Source organism: Rattus norvegicus, chromosome X (assembly GCF_021556685.1).
Source record: "Rattus norvegicus strain SHRSP/BbbUtx chromosome X, alternate assembly SHRSP_T2T, whole genome shotgun sequence".
Taxonomy (NCBI): domain Eukaryota; kingdom Metazoa; phylum Chordata; class Mammalia; order Rodentia; family Muridae; genus Rattus; species Rattus norvegicus.
This window is the reverse complement of record NC_141554.1, coordinates 28,761,312-28,779,181: the sequence shown is the minus strand read 5'-3', so window position 1 is coordinate 28,779,181 and position 17,870 is coordinate 28,761,312. Positions and strand designations below refer to the sequence as shown.

The 17,870-nt window shown below is 41.1% G+C and overlaps 1 long non-coding RNA gene across 1 annotated transcript in view; it reads right to left on the bottom strand.

Annotated features, from left to right (window-relative positions):
- Positions 1-17,870, bottom strand: part of LOC147998178 (uncharacterized) — a 234,853-nt gene that overhangs the window by 143,034 nt on the left and 73,949 nt on the right. The window lies entirely within an intron of this gene.

Here is a 17,870-nt window from a genome sequence, read left to right as displayed (position 1 = left end):
TTATCGAAAAAAACTGAGGAACTAGGCCAATCAATATATTATAAGGATGTACTGACATTAGAATGGAAACCAGCAATAGTTTTAAGATGAGAAGTGATCACGCTTATGTAGCTACAGGGAATGAAAAAACATGGTTACCAACAAAATTTATAAAGATTAGATCTGATTAGGGAATACTTCTTGTCAGCTGAGACAATGTCTTCACAAAGCAAATAGCCAGGGGATTCAGATTGTTTCAGTTACTAATTTCTCCTAAATGTGCATGCAAATCAACCTCAAAAGGACTAGTCCCAATTGTTGATCACACAGACACTGGGAAAACAGAGACTGGGCAACAAACACTACAGCTACCTTTTTGCAAACTAACCTTTTTTGTCCTTGGGCCCATACAGGAATGCTTCGCCACAATTCAGTAGGAAACAATTTTATGAAGACCATCACCCTAGTCTCTTAAGGTGGGGTGGATAGGTTTGGTCATTTGATGTGGTAAATTGCTATCTGGGATGAAAAGTTCTTATTGGTTATGATTAGAGATTGATGAACTTACTCACTTTGTTTGAATTATTGTATATTAGAAACTTAAGGTATTTTGTTTCATTATTGTATATTGATAAAACTTTAAGTTTTTCTTTGAAGTATTGTATATTGATAGATATTTATGTTTGTTTGATTACATTATTTGACTATATTGTACATATCCCAGAGAGAAACAGAGACAGAGACAGAGACAGACAGGCAGACAGAAACAGATACATAGAAAGACAGAGACAGACAGAAAAAGAGAGATTTAAGGATTTTTTAGATTATTATTTTTTCCATCTTTATTAAATTGGGTATTTATTTACATTTCAATTGTTATTCCCTTTGCCGGTTTCCAACAAACATCCCCCAACCCCTCTGCCTCCCCTTCTATGTGGATGTTCCCCTCCCCATCCTCCCCACATTACCGCCCTCACCCCAACAATCACGTTCACTGGGGCCAGTTCACTCAGTCTTGACAGGACCAAGGGCTTCCCCTTCCACTGGTGCCCTTACTAAGCTATTCATTGCTACCTATGAATTTGGAGCCCAGGGTCAGTCCATGTATATATAGTCTTTGGGTAGTGGCTTAGTCCATGGAAGCTCTGGTTGTTCATATGGGGTCTCAAGCCCCTGCAGCTCTTTCAGTCCTTTCTCTGATTCCGTCAATGGGGATCCCATTCTCAGTTCAGTGGTGTGTTGCTGGCATTCGACTATGTATTTGCCATATTCCGGCAGTGTCTCTCAGGAAAGATATACATCCAGTTCCTGTCAGCCTGCAATTCTTTGCTTCATACATCTTATCTAGTTTGGTGGCTGTATATGGATGGGCCATGTGTGGTGCAGGCTCTGAATGGGTGTTCCTTCAGTCTCTGTTCTAAAGTTTGCCTGCCTATTCCCTCCTAAGAGTATTTTTGTTCCCCTTTTAAAGAGGAGTGAAGCATCCGCATTTATGTAATCTTTCTTGAGTTTCATGTGTTCTGTGACTCTTGGGTAATTCGAGCATTTGGGCTAATAATCCACTTATCAATGAGTGCATACCATGTGTGTTTTTCTGTGATTGGGTTACCTCACTCAGGATGATATTTTCCAGTTCCATCCATTTGCCTATTAATTTCATAAAGTCATTGTTTTTGATAGTGTGTGGTATTCCATTGTGTGGATGTACCACATTTTCTGTGTCCATTCCTGTGTTGAAGGACATCTGGGTCCTTTCCAGTTTCTGGCTATTAAAAATAAGGCTGCTATGAACATAGTGGAGCATATGTCTTTCTTGTATGTTGGAGCATCGTTGGGTAATGTCCAGGAGACATATAGCTGGGTCCTCAGGTAGTACTATGTCCAATTTTCTGAGGAAGCACCAGATTGATTTCCAGAATGGTTGTACCAGTCTTTAATCCCACCAACAATGGAGGAGTGTTCCTCTTTCTCCACATCCTCGCCAGCATCTGCTATCACAAGAGTTTATCTTAGCCATTCTGACTGGTGTGAGGTGGAATCTCAGGGTTATTTTGATTTGCATTTCCCTTGTGACTACAGATGTTGAACATTTCTTTAGATACTTCTCAGTCATTTGGCATTCCTCAGCTGTGAATTTTTTTTGTTTAGCTCTGAACCCCATTTTTTAATAGGGTTATTTGCCTTCCTGTAGTCTAACTTCATGAGTTCTTTGTATATTTTTAGATATAAGCCCTCTATCAATTGTAGAATTGGCAAAGATCTTTTCCGAATCTTTTGGTTGCTGTTTTGTCCTAACGACAGTGTCCTTTGCCTTACAGAAGCTTTGTTGCTTTATGAGATCCCTTTTGTCGATTCTTGATCTTAGAGCATAAGCCATTGGTGTTTTGTTCAGGAAATTTTCTCCAGTGCCCATGTGTTCAAGATCCTTCCCCAACTTTTTCTTCTATTAGTTTGAGTAGATCTCATTTGATGTGGAGGTCCTTGATGCACTTAGACTTAAGCTTTGTACAGGGTGATAAGCATGGATCGATCTGCATTCTTCTACATGCTGACCTCCAATTGAACCAGCACCATTTGTTGAAAATGCTATCTTTTTTCCATTGGATGGTTTTGGCTCCTTTGTCAAAAATCAAGTGCCCATAGGTGTGTGGGTTCATTTCTGGGTCTTCAATTCTATTCCATTGGTCTATCTGTCTGTCTCTGTACCAATACCATGCAGTTTTTATCACTATTGCTCTGTAATACTGCTTGAGTTCAGGGATAGTGATTACCCAAGAAGTCCTTTTATTGTTGAGGATAGTTTTAGCTATCCTGGGAATTTTGTTATTTCAGATGAATTTGCAAATTGTTCTGTCTAACTCTGTGAAGAATTGGATTGGAATTTTGATGGGGATTTCATTGACTTTGTAGATTGCTTTTGATAAAATGACCATTTTTACTATATTAATCCTGCCAATCCATGAGCATGGGAGATCTTTCCATCTTCTGAGATCTTCTTCAATTTCTTTTTTCAGAGGCTTGAAGTTCTTATCATACAAATCTTTTACTTAATTGGTTAAAGTCACACCAAAGTATTTTACATTATTTGGGCTATTATGAAGGGTGTCATTTTCCAAATTTCTTTCTCAGCTTGTTTCTTTTGTTTAGAAGAAGGCAACTGATTTATTTGAGTTAATTTTATACCCAGTCACTTTACTGAAGGTGTTTATCAGGTTTAGTAGTTCTCTGGTGGAACTTTTGGGGTCACTTAAATATACAATCATATCATCTGCAAATAGTGATATTTTGACTTCTTCCTTTCCAATCTGTATCCCTTTGATCTCCTTTCGCTGTCTGATTTCTTTGGCTAGAACTTTGAGAACTATATTGAATAAGTAGGGAAAGAGTGGAAAGCCTTGTCTAGTCCCTGATTTTAGTGGGATTGCTTCAAGTTTCTTTCCATTTAGTTTAATGTTAGTTACTGGTTGCCGTATATGGCTTTTACTATGTTTAGGTATGGGCCTTGAATTCCTGTTCTTTCCAGGACTTTTATCATGAAGGTGTATTTAATTTTGTTAAATGCTTCTCAGCATATACTGAAATGATCATGTGGTTTTTATTTTTCGATTTGTTTATATAGTGGATTATGTTGATGGTTTCCGTATATTAAACTATCCCTGCATGCCTGGGATGAAGCCTACTTGATCATGACGGATGATTGTTTTGATGTGTTCTTGGATTAGGTTTGGGAGAATTTTATTGAGTGTTTTTGTGTCGATATTCATAAGGGAAATTGGTCTGAATTTCTCTTTCTTTGTTGGGTCTTTGTATGGTTTAGGTATAAGAGTAATTGTGGCTTCATAGAAGAAATTTGGTAGTGCTCTGTCTGTTTCATTTTGTGGAATAATTTGGATAATATTGGTATGAGGTTTTCTGTCAATGTCTAATAGAATTCTGCACTGAACCTATCTGGACCTGGGCTCTTTTTGGTTGGGAGACTTTTAATGTCTGCTTCTACTTATTTAGGAGTTATGGGTTTGTTTAAATGGTTTATCTGTTCTGATTTAACTTTGGTACCTGGCATCTGTCTAGAAAATTGTCCATTTCCTCCAGATTTTCAAGTTTTGTTGAATATACACTTTTGTAATAGGATCTGATGACTTTTTGAATTTCCTCTGATTCTGTTGTTATGTCTCCCTTTTCATTTCTGATTTTCTTAATTTGAACACACTCTGTGTCCTCTGGTTAGTCTGGCTAAGGGTTTATCTATCTTGTTGATTTTCTCAAAGAACCAACTTTTGGTTCTGTTGATTCTTTGTATAATCCTTTTTCTGTCTACTTGGTTGATTTCAGCTCTAAGTTTGATTATTTCCTGACTTCTACTCCTCCTGGGTGTATTTGCTTCTTTTTCGTCTAGAGTTTTTAGGTGTGCTGTCAAGCTGCTGATATATGCTCTCTCCTGTTTCTTTCTGCAGACACTCAGAGCTATGAGTTTTCCTCTTAGCACAGCTTTCATTGTGTCCCATAAGTTTGGGTATGTTTACCTTCATTTTCATTAAATTCTAAAAAGTCTTTAATTTCTTTCTTTACTTCTTCCTTGACCAGGTTATCATTAAGTAGAGCGTTGTTCAACTTCCATGTATATGTGGGTGTTCTTTCCTTATTGTTATTTAAGACCAGCTTTTGCCAATGGTTGTCTGATAGGAAGCATGGGATTATTTCTATCTTTCTGTACCTGTTGAGGCCCGTTTTTTGACCAATTATATGGTCAATTTTGGAGAAAGTACCATGAGGAGCTGAGAAGAAGGTATATCCTTTTGCTTTAGGATAGAATGTTCTATAAATATCTGTTAAGTCCATTTGGCTCATGACTTCTCTTAGTCTATGTCTTTGTTTAATTTCTGTTTCCATGATCTGTCCATTGATGAGATTGGAGTGTTGAAATCTCCTAATATTATTGTGTGAGGTGCAATGTGTGTTTTGAGCTTTAGTAAGGTTTCTTTTATGTATGTAGGTGCCCTTGTATTTGGAGCACAGATATTTAGGATTGAGAGTTCATCTTGGTGGATTTTTCCTTTGATGAATATGAAGTGTCCTTCCTTATCTTTTTAATGACTTTTGGTTGAAAATCAATTTTATTCGATATTAGAAACGATACTCCAGCTTGCTTCTTCAGACCATTGCTTGGAACGTTGTTTTCCAGCCTTTTACTCTGAGGTAGTGTCTGTCTTTGTATCTGAGGTGTGTTTCCTATAGGCAACAAAATGCTGGGTCCTCATTGCATATCCAGTTTGTTAATCTGTGTCTTTTTATTTAGTAATTGAATCCATTGATGTTGACAGATATTAAGGAATAGTGATTGTTGCTTCCTGTTATCTTTGTATTTGGAGGTGAGATTATGTTTGTTTGCTTGTCTTCTTCTTGTTGCAAAATGATTAGTTTCTTGCTTTTTCTAGGGTGTAGCTTGCCTCCTTGTACTGGGCTTTACCATTTATTATCCTTTGTCAGGCTAGATTTATAGAAAGATATTGTGTAAATTTCTTTTGTCATGGAATATCCTGGTTTCTCCATCTATGTTAATTGAGAGTTTTGCTGGATACAGTAACCTGGGCTGGCATTTGTGTTCTCTTAGGGTCTGTATGACATCAGTCCAGGCAGGATCTCCTGGCCTTCATTGTTTCTGGCGAGAAGTCTGGTGTGATTCTGATAGGTCTGCCTTTATATGTTACTTGACCTTTTTCCCTTACTGCTTTTAATATTCTTTCTTTGTGCATTTTGTGTTTTGACTATTATGTGACGGGAGGAGTTTCTTTTCTGGTCCAATCTATTTGGAGTTCTGTAGGCTTCTTGTATGTTTATAGGCATCTCTTTCTTTAGGTTAGGGAAGTTTTCTATGATTTTGTTGAAGATATTTACTGGTCCTTTGAACTAGGAGTCTTCACTCTCATCTATAACTATTATCCTTAGGTTTGATCTTCTCATTGTGTCCTGGATTTCCTGTATGTTTTGGGTAAGTAGCTTTTTACATTTTACATTATCTTTGACAGTTGTGTCCATGATTTCTATGGAATCTTCTGCTCCTGAGATTCTCCCTTCTATCTCTTGTATTCTGTTGGTGATGCTTCTATCTATGGTTCCTTGTCTCTTCCTTTGGTTTTCTATATCCAGGGTTGTCTCTCTTTGTGTTTTCTTTATTGTTTCTATTTCCATTTTCAATTCCTTCACCTGTTTGATTGTGTTTTCCTGTAATTCTTTCAGGAATTTTTGTGTTTCCTCTCTAAGTGCTTTTACTTGTTTACTTGTGTTTTCCTGCATTTCTCTAAGGGAGTTCTTTATGTCTTTCTTAAAGTCCTCCTTATCATGATCAAATGTGATTTTAAATCTAGATCTTGCTTTTCTGGTATGTTTGGATATTCGGTGTTTGCTTTAGTGGGAGAATTGGGCTCTGATGATGCCATGGAGTCTTGGTTTCTCCTGCTTGGGTTCCTGTGCTTGCCTCTCAATATTAGGCTATCTCTGGTTTTACTTGTTTTGATATTTCTGACTGTAGCTTGACCTTACTATAGGCCTGTGTGTCGGGAGTGCTGTAGACCTGTTTTTCTGTTTTCTTTCAGTCAGTTATGGGAACAGGGTGTCCTGCTCTCAGATGAGTAGAAATTCCTGTCCACTGGCTTTCAGCTGTCCCTGTGGGTGTGAACCAAACGGGCCTGCCCCTACTTCCCCTAGGTCCCTGTGTGCAGGGCACCCAGGTGGCGGTAGGTATTTTCCTCTAGGGTCAGAAATGTGGGCAGAGAGTAGTCTCCTCTGGCTTCCTAAGTGTATCTCCCCCTCTGAAGGTTTAGCTCTCCCTCCCACGGGATTTGGGTGCAGGAAGCCGTTTGACTGGGTCCCTTCAGATCTGGGCGGTATCTGGACCACAGCGATGAGTGCCCCATCTTCCTGTTCCCAGAGGCCCTATAAGGTTTCCTATTGAGCCAGGGATGTGGGCAGGGGTGGGCAATATTGGAGGTCTCTCCTGCCCTGCAGTCTCAGGAGTGCCCACCTGTCTGGGAGGTGAGCTCTCTCTCTCCCACAGGGTTTGGGAGCAGGGAGCTGTGGGCCGGGATCAGCGAGGTTCAGGCCCCAGCTATAAACCGGAAGTGCTTGGTCCGGGTTAAATTTTTTTAATGGATAAATGAATTTTCACTTGATGTTAGGACAGAATTTCCAAGGATTTCTGAAACTGGTCTACACATAATTCTGTTACGCAGTTTTATACTACATATTTAGGTGAAGCTGCATTCTCTGCATTGATTATAAAATTAAACTGTCACTCAACTGTAAGAAATGTTAAAAATGTTCTAATTCCTGCAGATCAAGATTTATTTTTGTAGTTAAAAATAAACAAGCACTTCCGTCTCATTATCATGTGAATTTGCTTCCATCCTTAGTAGGTGGTAAAATCTTCTGTATACTTTTAGATCATGGGCCTGTCCCTCTAAGACACTGGTTGCTGTAAGTTACCTGGATCTCAAATCCTGAAGAAATCACCCCATTCCCTTTACCACTACTCTCTGTAACCAAGAGTCAAAAAGCCAGTTCTGCTTTACGATTTATTTTGTGGGCACAGAGGTCCTTGTGCTCACAGATAAGCACCAGGCAAACCAGAAATGTTAAGCATGCAGGGTTGTCTGCTCAAAGCAAGGTGTGTATAATCTGTTTTCTACTCAGAATCCTAGGGATGGGTGTGATTAATAGCCTGGTGACCTCTGAGCTATCTGTAGGGCCAAGCCACATCTGACTCCCCAAGACACGTAAAAATAGGACTGGAGTTGGTTAATAGCCTAAGTGACTTCTACACTATGTGGATGGCTGAGAACACACCAGATTCTCCTCAGCCCCCCCCCCCCTTTTTTAAATTCAAGATGTTTATTGTCCCTGAGACAGTGCTCTCCCCAACAAAACAAAACTTATCTGTTTGTAATGTATTTAATTTGTAGAGCTGACAAGAACTAGTAGGCAATATATAAAGGATTCTTTTCTTTTTCTTTTTTTTTTTTTTTACATTTTTTCCATCTTTATTAACTTGAGTATTTCTTATTTACGTTTCGATTGTTATTCCCCTTCCCGGTTTCCGGGCCAACATCCCCCTAGCCCCTCCCCCTCCCCTTCTATATGGGTGTTCCCCTCCCCATCCTCCCCCCATTACCACCCTCCCCCCAAAAATCCCGTTCACTGGAGGTTCAGTTTTGGCAGGACCAAGGGCTTCCCTTCCACTGGTGCCCTTACTAGTCTATTCATTGCTACCTATGAGGTTGGAGCCCAGGGTCAGTCCATGTATAGTCTTTGGGTAGTGGCTTAGTCCCTGGAAGCTCTGGTTGGTTGGCATTGTTGTTCATATGGGGTCTCAAGCTCCTTCAAGCTCATTCAGTCCTTTCTCTGATTTCTTCGACAGGGGTCCCGTTCTCAGTTCAGTGGTTTAATGATTGCATTCGGCTATGTATTTGCTGTATTCTGGCTGTGTCTCTCAGGAGAGATCTTCATCTGGTTCCTATCGGGCCTGCACTTCTTTGCTTTATGCATCTTATCTAGTTTGCTGGCTGTATATGTATGGACCACATATGTGGCAGGCTCTGAATGGGTGTTCCTTCTGCCTCTGTTCTAAACTTTGCCTCCCTATTCCCTCCCAAGGGAATCCTTGTTCCCTTTTTAAAGAAGGAGTGAAGCATTCACATTTAAGTCATCCTTCTCGAGTTTCATGTGTTCTGTGCATCTAGGGTAATTCAAGCATTTGGGCTAATAGCCACTTATCAATTAGTGCATACCATGTGTTTTTTTCTGTGATTGGGTTACCTCACTCAAGATGATATTTTCCCGTTCCATCCATTTGCCAATGAATTTCAAAAAGTCATTGTTTTTGATAGCTGGGTAATATTCCATTGTGTAGATGTACCACATTTTCTGTATCCATTCCTCTGTTGAGAGGCATGTGAGTTTTTTCCAGCTTCTGGCTATTATAAATAAGGCTGCTATGAACATAGTGGAGCATGTGTCTTTGTTATATGTTGGAGCATCTGTTGGGTATATGTCCAAGAGAGGTATAGCTGGGTCCTCAGGAGGTTCAATGTCCAATTTTCTGAGGAATCTCCAGACTGATTTCCAGAATGGTTGTACCAGTTTGCAATCCCACCAACAATGGAGGAGTGTTCCTCTTTCTCCACATCCTTGCCAGCATTTGCTGTCACCTGAGTTTCTAATCTTAGCCATTCTCACTGGTGTGAGATGAAATTTCAGGGTTGTTTTGATTTGCATTTCCCTTATGACTAAAGATGTTGAACATTTCTTTAGGTGTTTCTCAACCATTTGGCATTCCGCAGCTGTGAATTCTTTTATTTATGTTTTTGCACACAATATAACGTTTATGCAAGTAGAAAAACAACCAAAGATAAATTTCTAAAATTTATACTAATACAACCCATGCATTTTAATCTCTCTGTCTCTCTCTCTCTCTCTCTCATGTGTATATGTATTTCTTTTTTCATGTGTGTGTTTTTTCTTGTTTCTCTGTGCATGCTCAAATTGAACACAGTGCCCCATTTAGATAAAGGATACCCTCCATCGGGGAAATACATCCTCACCCCTGTCTGCATTTTAAGAAACTGCAGGAAGAGGTTACCTGTGGAATCTTCTGTTGTTTCACACTGGTTCTGAGAAAGTTTCAGGATCTGGAGCATTTGGATTTGGTAGGCTCCCTTTAGGGGTGCTCAAAAAGTGTGGATATCTTCCCTGCAGATGAGGTAGCTGGAGATCACAGAGGCTCAGCCACTCACTGAATGTCAAGCTGCCAGTTTTTGTTGGTGACCACTTCTTTTTAGGCTCTCTGCACTGTATCAGCCACAACAATTGGCCTTCTTACTACTGCCACCTACCAGCTCTAATTTGCACCCACCATTTTATGCTTAGCAGAAATATGGCCACCTTTCATTTCTCACCATCAGATTCTGTTATACAAGGACTAAAAACTTGAGAAGGCAGGTAACCCTCGAAATACACAATGGGCTGCCCATTCCAGACTTTACTTCTCATCCTCATGCTGGGTGAAGAATGGCCTCCTCCCATTGTGTTAACTTAGGTTTCTCCTTCTCACTCTGTAATTTTCAAACTAACTCACTGGAATAAAACTGGGGTTTCCTTACAAGAAGTATTGCCAAAACTTTTCCTTAGATGCCAAGGTGGTCCAAGTAACAAGACATTACCTCGTTTCCAGGGAGCTGTTGTGATTGTTCTCTAAAAATATAGGAACCTGCTCTTCCCACCATCTTGGCACCTGTGAAGGCCTGCTGGGAACAGGACTTCTAAATAAAAGCAAGTATGTCTCAAAGGCCATGGTATGGGGCCATTTTTGCAGACAGCTCTTCTAAACTTGAAGGATTTTACGCTGGAGATGAAACTGAGTTCTACCTAGGTAAGAGATGTGCTATGTGTACAATGCAAAAAACAATACAGCAACTCCTGGAGGCAAATATAACAAAACCAGAGCGATCTGGGGAAAAGTATTTGGGCCCAGGGAAACACCGGTATGGTGCATGCCAAATTCCAAAGCAATGTTCCTGCAAAGGGCATTGGACACGGAATGTGTGTGATGCTGAACCCATCCTGGATTTAAACTACTGGAGAGTAAATAAATAAAAGTGGATTTGTGTTCTTGCATTTTTTTCAAGAATTAAAATACAGGAACCCTTCTTCTCCATTGCTTGTAACCCAAGAGGCTGAGCCACACAAGGAATCTCTCTTGCTCCTTTGGAAAAAACTAACAACATAGCCTGCACAGAGTCCAACATGTACAGCAACCCCCCACCAACAGTGTGAGCCAATCTAGAGAAACCATATTGTAACGTGAATAGAAACTTGTAATCATTCATAATTTCCCTTTCCACAGAGCTCTGCTGCTCAGTTGTTCTCTAACACACAGGACAGCCAAGTAAGCCTTCCCTCCCTAGTATCTTCTGCTGCAGCTTGCGTGTGAGGAAAACATTCTAAATGCTTGTGTGCTAAAGGAGAAATCACAGGTCTGTGTGTGTGTGCATGTGCATGAGTATGTAGTTGGGTCTTTCTAAGTCACACCCTGATACTCATTTTGCCAGGAATCACAAGAGTTTCTCTGAGGTTTCTATTGGGTAAATGTTGTCTCCATTGAAAACAGTAACTCTTCAGTGACTGTCTCATACTGTAGGGTGCCAGGTGGGGTGGTCATGGCCATCCCAAGGATGCAAGTCCTCTGAGAGCATGAACAGTTTTGAGCCCAGCAACACTTCCCAGATACCTAATGGTAACTACATGAAGTTTTAGTCCCCCTTTTCATGGAAATTGAAATCCATGGGTAAATGCAATGTGTCCCACAGATTGTACAACCATGAATCTGATACTGAAGTGTTGGACCTTCTGAGAAAATCAAGAACTCCTCTCAGAAATCACTATCCAGGCTGGCCAAGGCAAGACCCTGCTGGTCCACACCTAAATGCATACCAAGCCTGTGCTAGGAGTTTTTCTCTGTGTTTCCCATCTCTTTTCCTTGGCCCATCCCAGCTAGGGAGCTTCTCTGTTATTCTTGCCCCTGCCTTGCATTCTTTCCTCTGTTACTCCAAATGACATGCCTCCTTCCATCTTCTCAAGACTCTAATGATTTCTTTCTTAATCTCTCTCTTTTTCCTTCTGTGTCTGGCTGTTTCATAGATGTTTCATAGCAGAGGACCACTTTTTTATTTTTTGCTCAATCCTGGAAATGCAGCTTGTCTTCCAGACTGCAAGGGTTAAGATCATCAAGAGGAGCAGTCCTCCAGTGGCTAGAGAGGCTGCATCACAGCAGTCGGTTGGATGGCCAGGCTAGAACCTGCTTGGGAAGGCAGGCTTCAGGTGAAAGGGAGCTGCCTGTGTTGCAGCCTGAATCTCAGGGGAGACTGCAGAAAATTTCTCCCCAGGAGTGGTCGAATAGGGGTCTTGGCACATACTGTCCAGCTCCAGCCCTGAGAGCAATGATCCCTATGGATTCACCCTCCTCACAGGGCACAGCTGCAGACCCCAGAGACACCAGCATCCTGGGATGCTTCCTGGGAGTCCTGAGGAAAGTTTACTGACAGACTAGGGGACCTCACATGGGGGGGTTCCAGAGAGTCTAGGAGAGGTCTCTGAAGGATGCTGGTCAGTTGGGGTACACAGAGGGCAAGTGTAGAGGAGCCTCTGCTCTTTGGGTCTCCTGGTTGTCTTTGTGAGAGAGCAGGAACTCACTAGAAAATGAGAACCCAAGAAGTAAGCTAGTTTCCCTAAGCATGCCAGATGTGGAGATCCCATGTGTGGGAGAATTTCATGTTTGCCTTTTAGGACTTTATGGGAGAAGTCAGCTATAGTGGCATATGGGGTTGGCATGGAATCAGGGGAACTCTCAACTTGCTGAGCAGAGACTATTTATCTCTGTGCCCAGATAGTTTAGGCACAAACCTGCCACCTGAGTGGATTGACCATAAGAGAAAAGAATATGAGTAGGAGGGCCTGTCATCCAGATCATTGCAGATAATGACAAGGGAGTGGGTGCATATGTAGGGTCAGCTCAAAACACAGCTCTCACCTCAAAGGGAGTAAGATTGTTAGTTCTGAAGCCAAACAGATGCGATCATGGTTCTGAACACATGGATTTTAGGTTGCTCCAAGTTCCATGTTCCAATGTGCAATCAGTTTGATGAAGTATTCTTCCTTTATTTCTTTACTATTTTATTTTATTTATAATTTTTATTTATTTACTTTTACACTCCAGGTGTTATTCAACTCCAGGTCCACCCCCTGAGTGTTTTACATCCCATACCTCCTCCCCCACACCCTGCCTCCACAACAATGTGCCCACCTCACCAGACATCTAAACTTTCTGGATCCTCCAGTCTCTTGAGTATTCTATAATACCAAGACAAATGAACTTGAGCATGAACGCATGTTTAAATACATTGACGGAAATATCAGAGAAGAATCTTAAAAGTAGAGGAACACCAGCCCCTGACCTCAGATTCTATGAAATAGCATTCTTACTTAACCCCCTTGGTATGGAGAGAAGATGCTGTTGTGAATACATTCCAAAAGGTTTTGACTGTTTATATGGATACTAAATCAGAAAGGCAGGTGGACAAGAGTGTCTCTTTGGGGACCAAAGAAAGATAGCACTAGAAAAGTTTTCATTAGGAACTGACCCTGCAATATTCCAATTTCTCCAGTCTTTGGGGCTTCAGTCAGCTTTTGTTGACAGAGCTTCTTTCCAGGAATTTTTATTCACAGCAGCCTCAATTCCAGCTACATGGTGAAATGTGATCCTTTATGTCAGCCATATACTTGAAAGGAATAGTGTGAATGGACTTTTTTTTTTTACCAAGACTTCATTCAGGGAAGCAGGTAGAATGCAACATTCTCCATCACACTGAAGAATGATGAGGGACATGTTTCATACCTGTCCAAGCAGACACAGGGACCTTTCTTTCTGTGTTTTTTTTTACACAGCCTTACATACTATGGGCTGGCCTCAAACTTGACATATACTCAAGGTTGAACTCAACTTCTGAACCTCCTGTTTCAAACATCCACTTTCTGGGATTCCAGTTATTGTCACCACTCTGGGCTTATCCATTGCTAGGGAATGAACACAGGGCCTGGTTCAGATTGGGTAGGCACTCTACCCATTTTGGGGTATTCCCGGTCCCAGTCTTCTCTATTTCCTCTGGGAGTAACTAACTCATGTTTAACTCCTCATGCTTTTGAAAAGTTAATGATATTCTGGTCTAAATACAGATGCCAAAACTGAATATTATCCTTGAATATCATAACCAACCTCATTGTTACAAATGATGTAACTCTTTGTGCTAGTGAGTGAACCCTGAACCTCACATAAGCTATCCAGGTAATTGACCAACCAGGTAACATTCACAGATTCAGACAAGGTAGTTTTTTTTATTGCTGTGATGTAAGTGTGTGGTAGAAGACTTGATTATTAGGTATGAGACCCTGATTTTGATGTCCATCACTGTCCTTTTACAAGGAAAAGGAGAAAAGGATATGTGGTAACTGAGACTTAGAGAGATTAAGTAACTAAGATCAATGTGATCAGAATCATGCACACGAGCCTGGTTGTCATGGAAACAGAGTTGAGTTACATAAGAAATAAACGGTGTATACATGATTCAAATCCAGGGGTCTGTGCTTGATGGGCTCCCACTGGCAGCCACTTATTGCTACTTTCCAGATCCTTCATCCCTCTCAGTCCTCTCCTAAGCTCCAGATGTTTTCAGCCAACCAACTACCCTCAAATCATGATTCACTTGGAAAGCAACATAGCCATGGATATGACTTCAGAGGGGATGTGGTGATAAGAACTGGGGTCACAAAAGCCCTACCCTTCTCCTAAAGGGATAATGGCAGCTACAGAAATGAGTTTAGAAGCATTTGGGTGGAGGTGTTTGAAGCAGAAACTTTTTTTTGGAAAGTTAGTTATGCCAAATGATATTTTGCTGGGGCATACAGATACTTAAGCAAACATATGAAACACTGCTTTCCTGAAGCAGACACAGGTGAAAGGATGTTTGGATAAAGTAGACACAAGTGAAAGGACTCTTGCTGAAGGAGTATAAATATGATCCCACAGACAGTGGGAGAAAAGCACTGAGCTTTGGTTTGGTTTACTCCACCTCACTATGATTCACTAAAGACAAACATGTAATGATTCCCCCTTTGGCATTATTGAGTTCAACTTGTGATAATGCTGCCATTGAGACAAACTTGCCCAAGGGCCACCCATGAGGTTCCTGTGGCAGCTTGCAGCTTTTCTGGTCTCACCTCAGGCCAGTTGGTGAGCCTGGAGGTTTCTTCAGGATGGAAATATAGCTGCCTGGTGTCTGCTTGCTAAAAGGACTAGACTGTAGCTGCTGGTTCCTGTGTGGTATCTGCAGGCCTAGAGGACATATCTGAAGCTGCTAAATTTTGTTTGGTGTTTGCTACAGGACTGAGTTGCTGCCCAAAAAAATGGAGCTCACCCCCAAAGAACTATTGCTGAATAGGTCCGTTTCCCCCATATCCTATTAACTTCTCTCTCCCACTACCTCTGTTGGGTAGTGGGCTAGAGGAGAGATTGAACCCTTACTAAAAAGAAGTTGCAAATAACTTATGCCTACAGGTGGCACCCAATGTAGATTAGACATAATAGATAATTCTGCTTCTGATGTTGTAAACTAGATTTTGAGGAGTTAGGAATGTTCCTTAAGGAAACTGGCAAAATGGCAGGCACTGCTGCAGGGTAGTCTCCTACTGTGTTCCTATAGGGGGTTTTCTGGTTTTCCTTAGTAGTGTTCACATATACTATTCAAAAAAATTTGGAGGAAAAGCTGAAAACTCAGAAGGTTCACTCAATTCTCTTCTGTTAAAAAAGATTACAGAGTTGCCTATGTACCTAGAGAGTTTGTGACTGTAACTCTGAAATGCTTGGACAGCAAGAAAAGCCATGATGAGAACACCGGAATTCAGGCATGGTGAATGAGACTGGAATGAACAACATGATGAAAAGGGGAAGGAAAATAGGCTGGAAGGTAAATTGCTGCCCCGACCTGCTCCACATACTTTCAATACCAGGTGCCCAAAGTGCTGCAGTGAGACAAGGGGCCAGGAAGAGCAGGAGGCATCACAAGCACAAAGGGTTAATGTGCAACCGAGTGCACCACCAGAGGATTTGCTTGGGCCAACACAGCCTTCCCAGTGTTTGTGCTGCATATGCCTGCTAATGACGGTATTCCTGCATATAATGAACTGACCTGGTGAACAATAGACATGCTAGATTTAGAGCATTTTAAAGAGTAATGTTTTGTATGCCTTACACTCTTCCTTTGTCAAAGAACTGCTAAATAACTGGGCAATATAGCATAGGGTGATCCCACAAGATTGAAAGAGACAGGTGTCAGCTGTTATAGTAGTTGGTCAACAATTACAGTGCTTGTCCTGGTGAAGACATGAAGCTACAAAACTAGCACAATGTAATTTAACAAGGGCAATAACGTTTCTAAAGACCACAAGCTGGGTGAAGGGCATTGTGCTGACTTACAGGAACAAATGAGATCTGATGATATTGTAATTGAACAATGTCGTGCTGCTGCTTTAAGAGCTTTGGATTTGGGTGAGGAACCTGGGGGAATAGGGGCTGGTTGGCATGAGGGTGATCTCCCTCCTTTACTGAAATACAGGATTCTGGAGAAGCTTTACAGAATTCTTACAGAGGTTGAGGTCAGCTGTGAATAGAACCATACCAGACTCTGAAGCCAGACAGTCATATAAAGAGAAATATTGGCCTTTGAGAATGTAAAAACTGAATATGAGAGCAATCAGGCCAATGAAAGCATGCGGAGCCCCAATAGATGAATGGATAAGGGAGACAACTGGTATTGGTTCTTAGGATTATAATGTAAATATCATAGGGCAAAGTGTGGCTAGAAATATCAGAAATCAAAATGCTCAATGTTTTAATTGTGGTCACTTTTGTCACTTCCAAAGAAACAGTAAGGCTAAAAAGATCCAGAGTTCAAAATCACAGTACATTGATTCTAGAGACTATGGTAATCAGAGAGGAGCACAAGCAGGTTCTGGTTACTGTGAGCCACAAAGGCTTCCAGGCTATTGCAGCTACAGTGGAAAGGGCAAACAACTGTCAAAGGATTGCTGGTCTGAGACATAAGAGGTAACCTCTCGCCATCAGGAAAGGAACTGGCCTGTCAGTAAACAGTACAAGCTGTTTTCCTTTGGTCAGCCAGGAGGTGTCAAGCAGGCAAGAAAATGACTTATTTCTTATACATAATAGAGAAGAAAGAGCAGCTTTTGATCTGACCACAGATACCTCTCTTACATTATTCCCAAAAGTTGAATGTTATAAGTTAACCACTGGTATGTATGGTCCCATTCCTTCAGGGACAGTAGGAATAATCTTGGGAGGAGTGGATTAATTTAGCAAGGATTTATTGTCTTTCCAGGTGTAGTAGATAGGGATAGCAAGAATGAAATAAAAATTATAGCAAATATGAAAAGGGATTTTCAAATTGAAGCAGGGGATAGAATTGCTCAATTATTTCCTTACATCAAGGACAATGCCACTCCTGTTGAACAGTGCTTTTGGTAGCACTGGGAAACATGTTCTGGCAAACAATGGTCAGTGTTCACAGACCCAAATTAACAGTACAAATGAATGGTGTGGACATAGAAGGGTGGGGAGATACATGGGCTAACTTTAGTATACTTTCCCAAAAGTCTCGGGATCCAGATTGGCAACTTCAGAAGGTTTACACACCATTTATAGGAATTGGCAAATTATCAGGAATAAGGCAAAGTGTCTAATGGATTGCCTGTGTGGGACCAGAAGGACCAACAGAGAAGTTGAGACCTTATGTGGCTGGTATACCCATAAACATATGAGGAGGGGATCTTTTACAACAACGAGGTACTCAAATTAATATTCCTGCAATTCCAGGGACAATAAATGAGGAAATAGGGGACGATGTGGTAATTGTTTCTGAGGAAGGTATTGATACAGGTGACAGAGCACAATTTCAAGCTGTGCCCATGTTAAAACACAGTAGATCATAGGGATTGGATTTCCAAATGTATAGAGGGGGCTTGTCTTAGTTAGGGTTTTATTACTGTGAGCAGACACCATGACCAAGGCAACTCTTCTAAGGACAACATTTAATTGGAGCTGGCTTACAAGTCCAGAGGTTCAGTCCATTATCATCAAGGTGGGAGCATGGCAGCATCCAGGCAGGGATGGTACAGGAGGAACTGAGAGTTCTACATCTTCATCTGAAGGCTGCTAGTGGAAGTCTGGCTTTCAGACAGCTAGGATGAGGTTCCTAAAGCCCACACCCACAGAG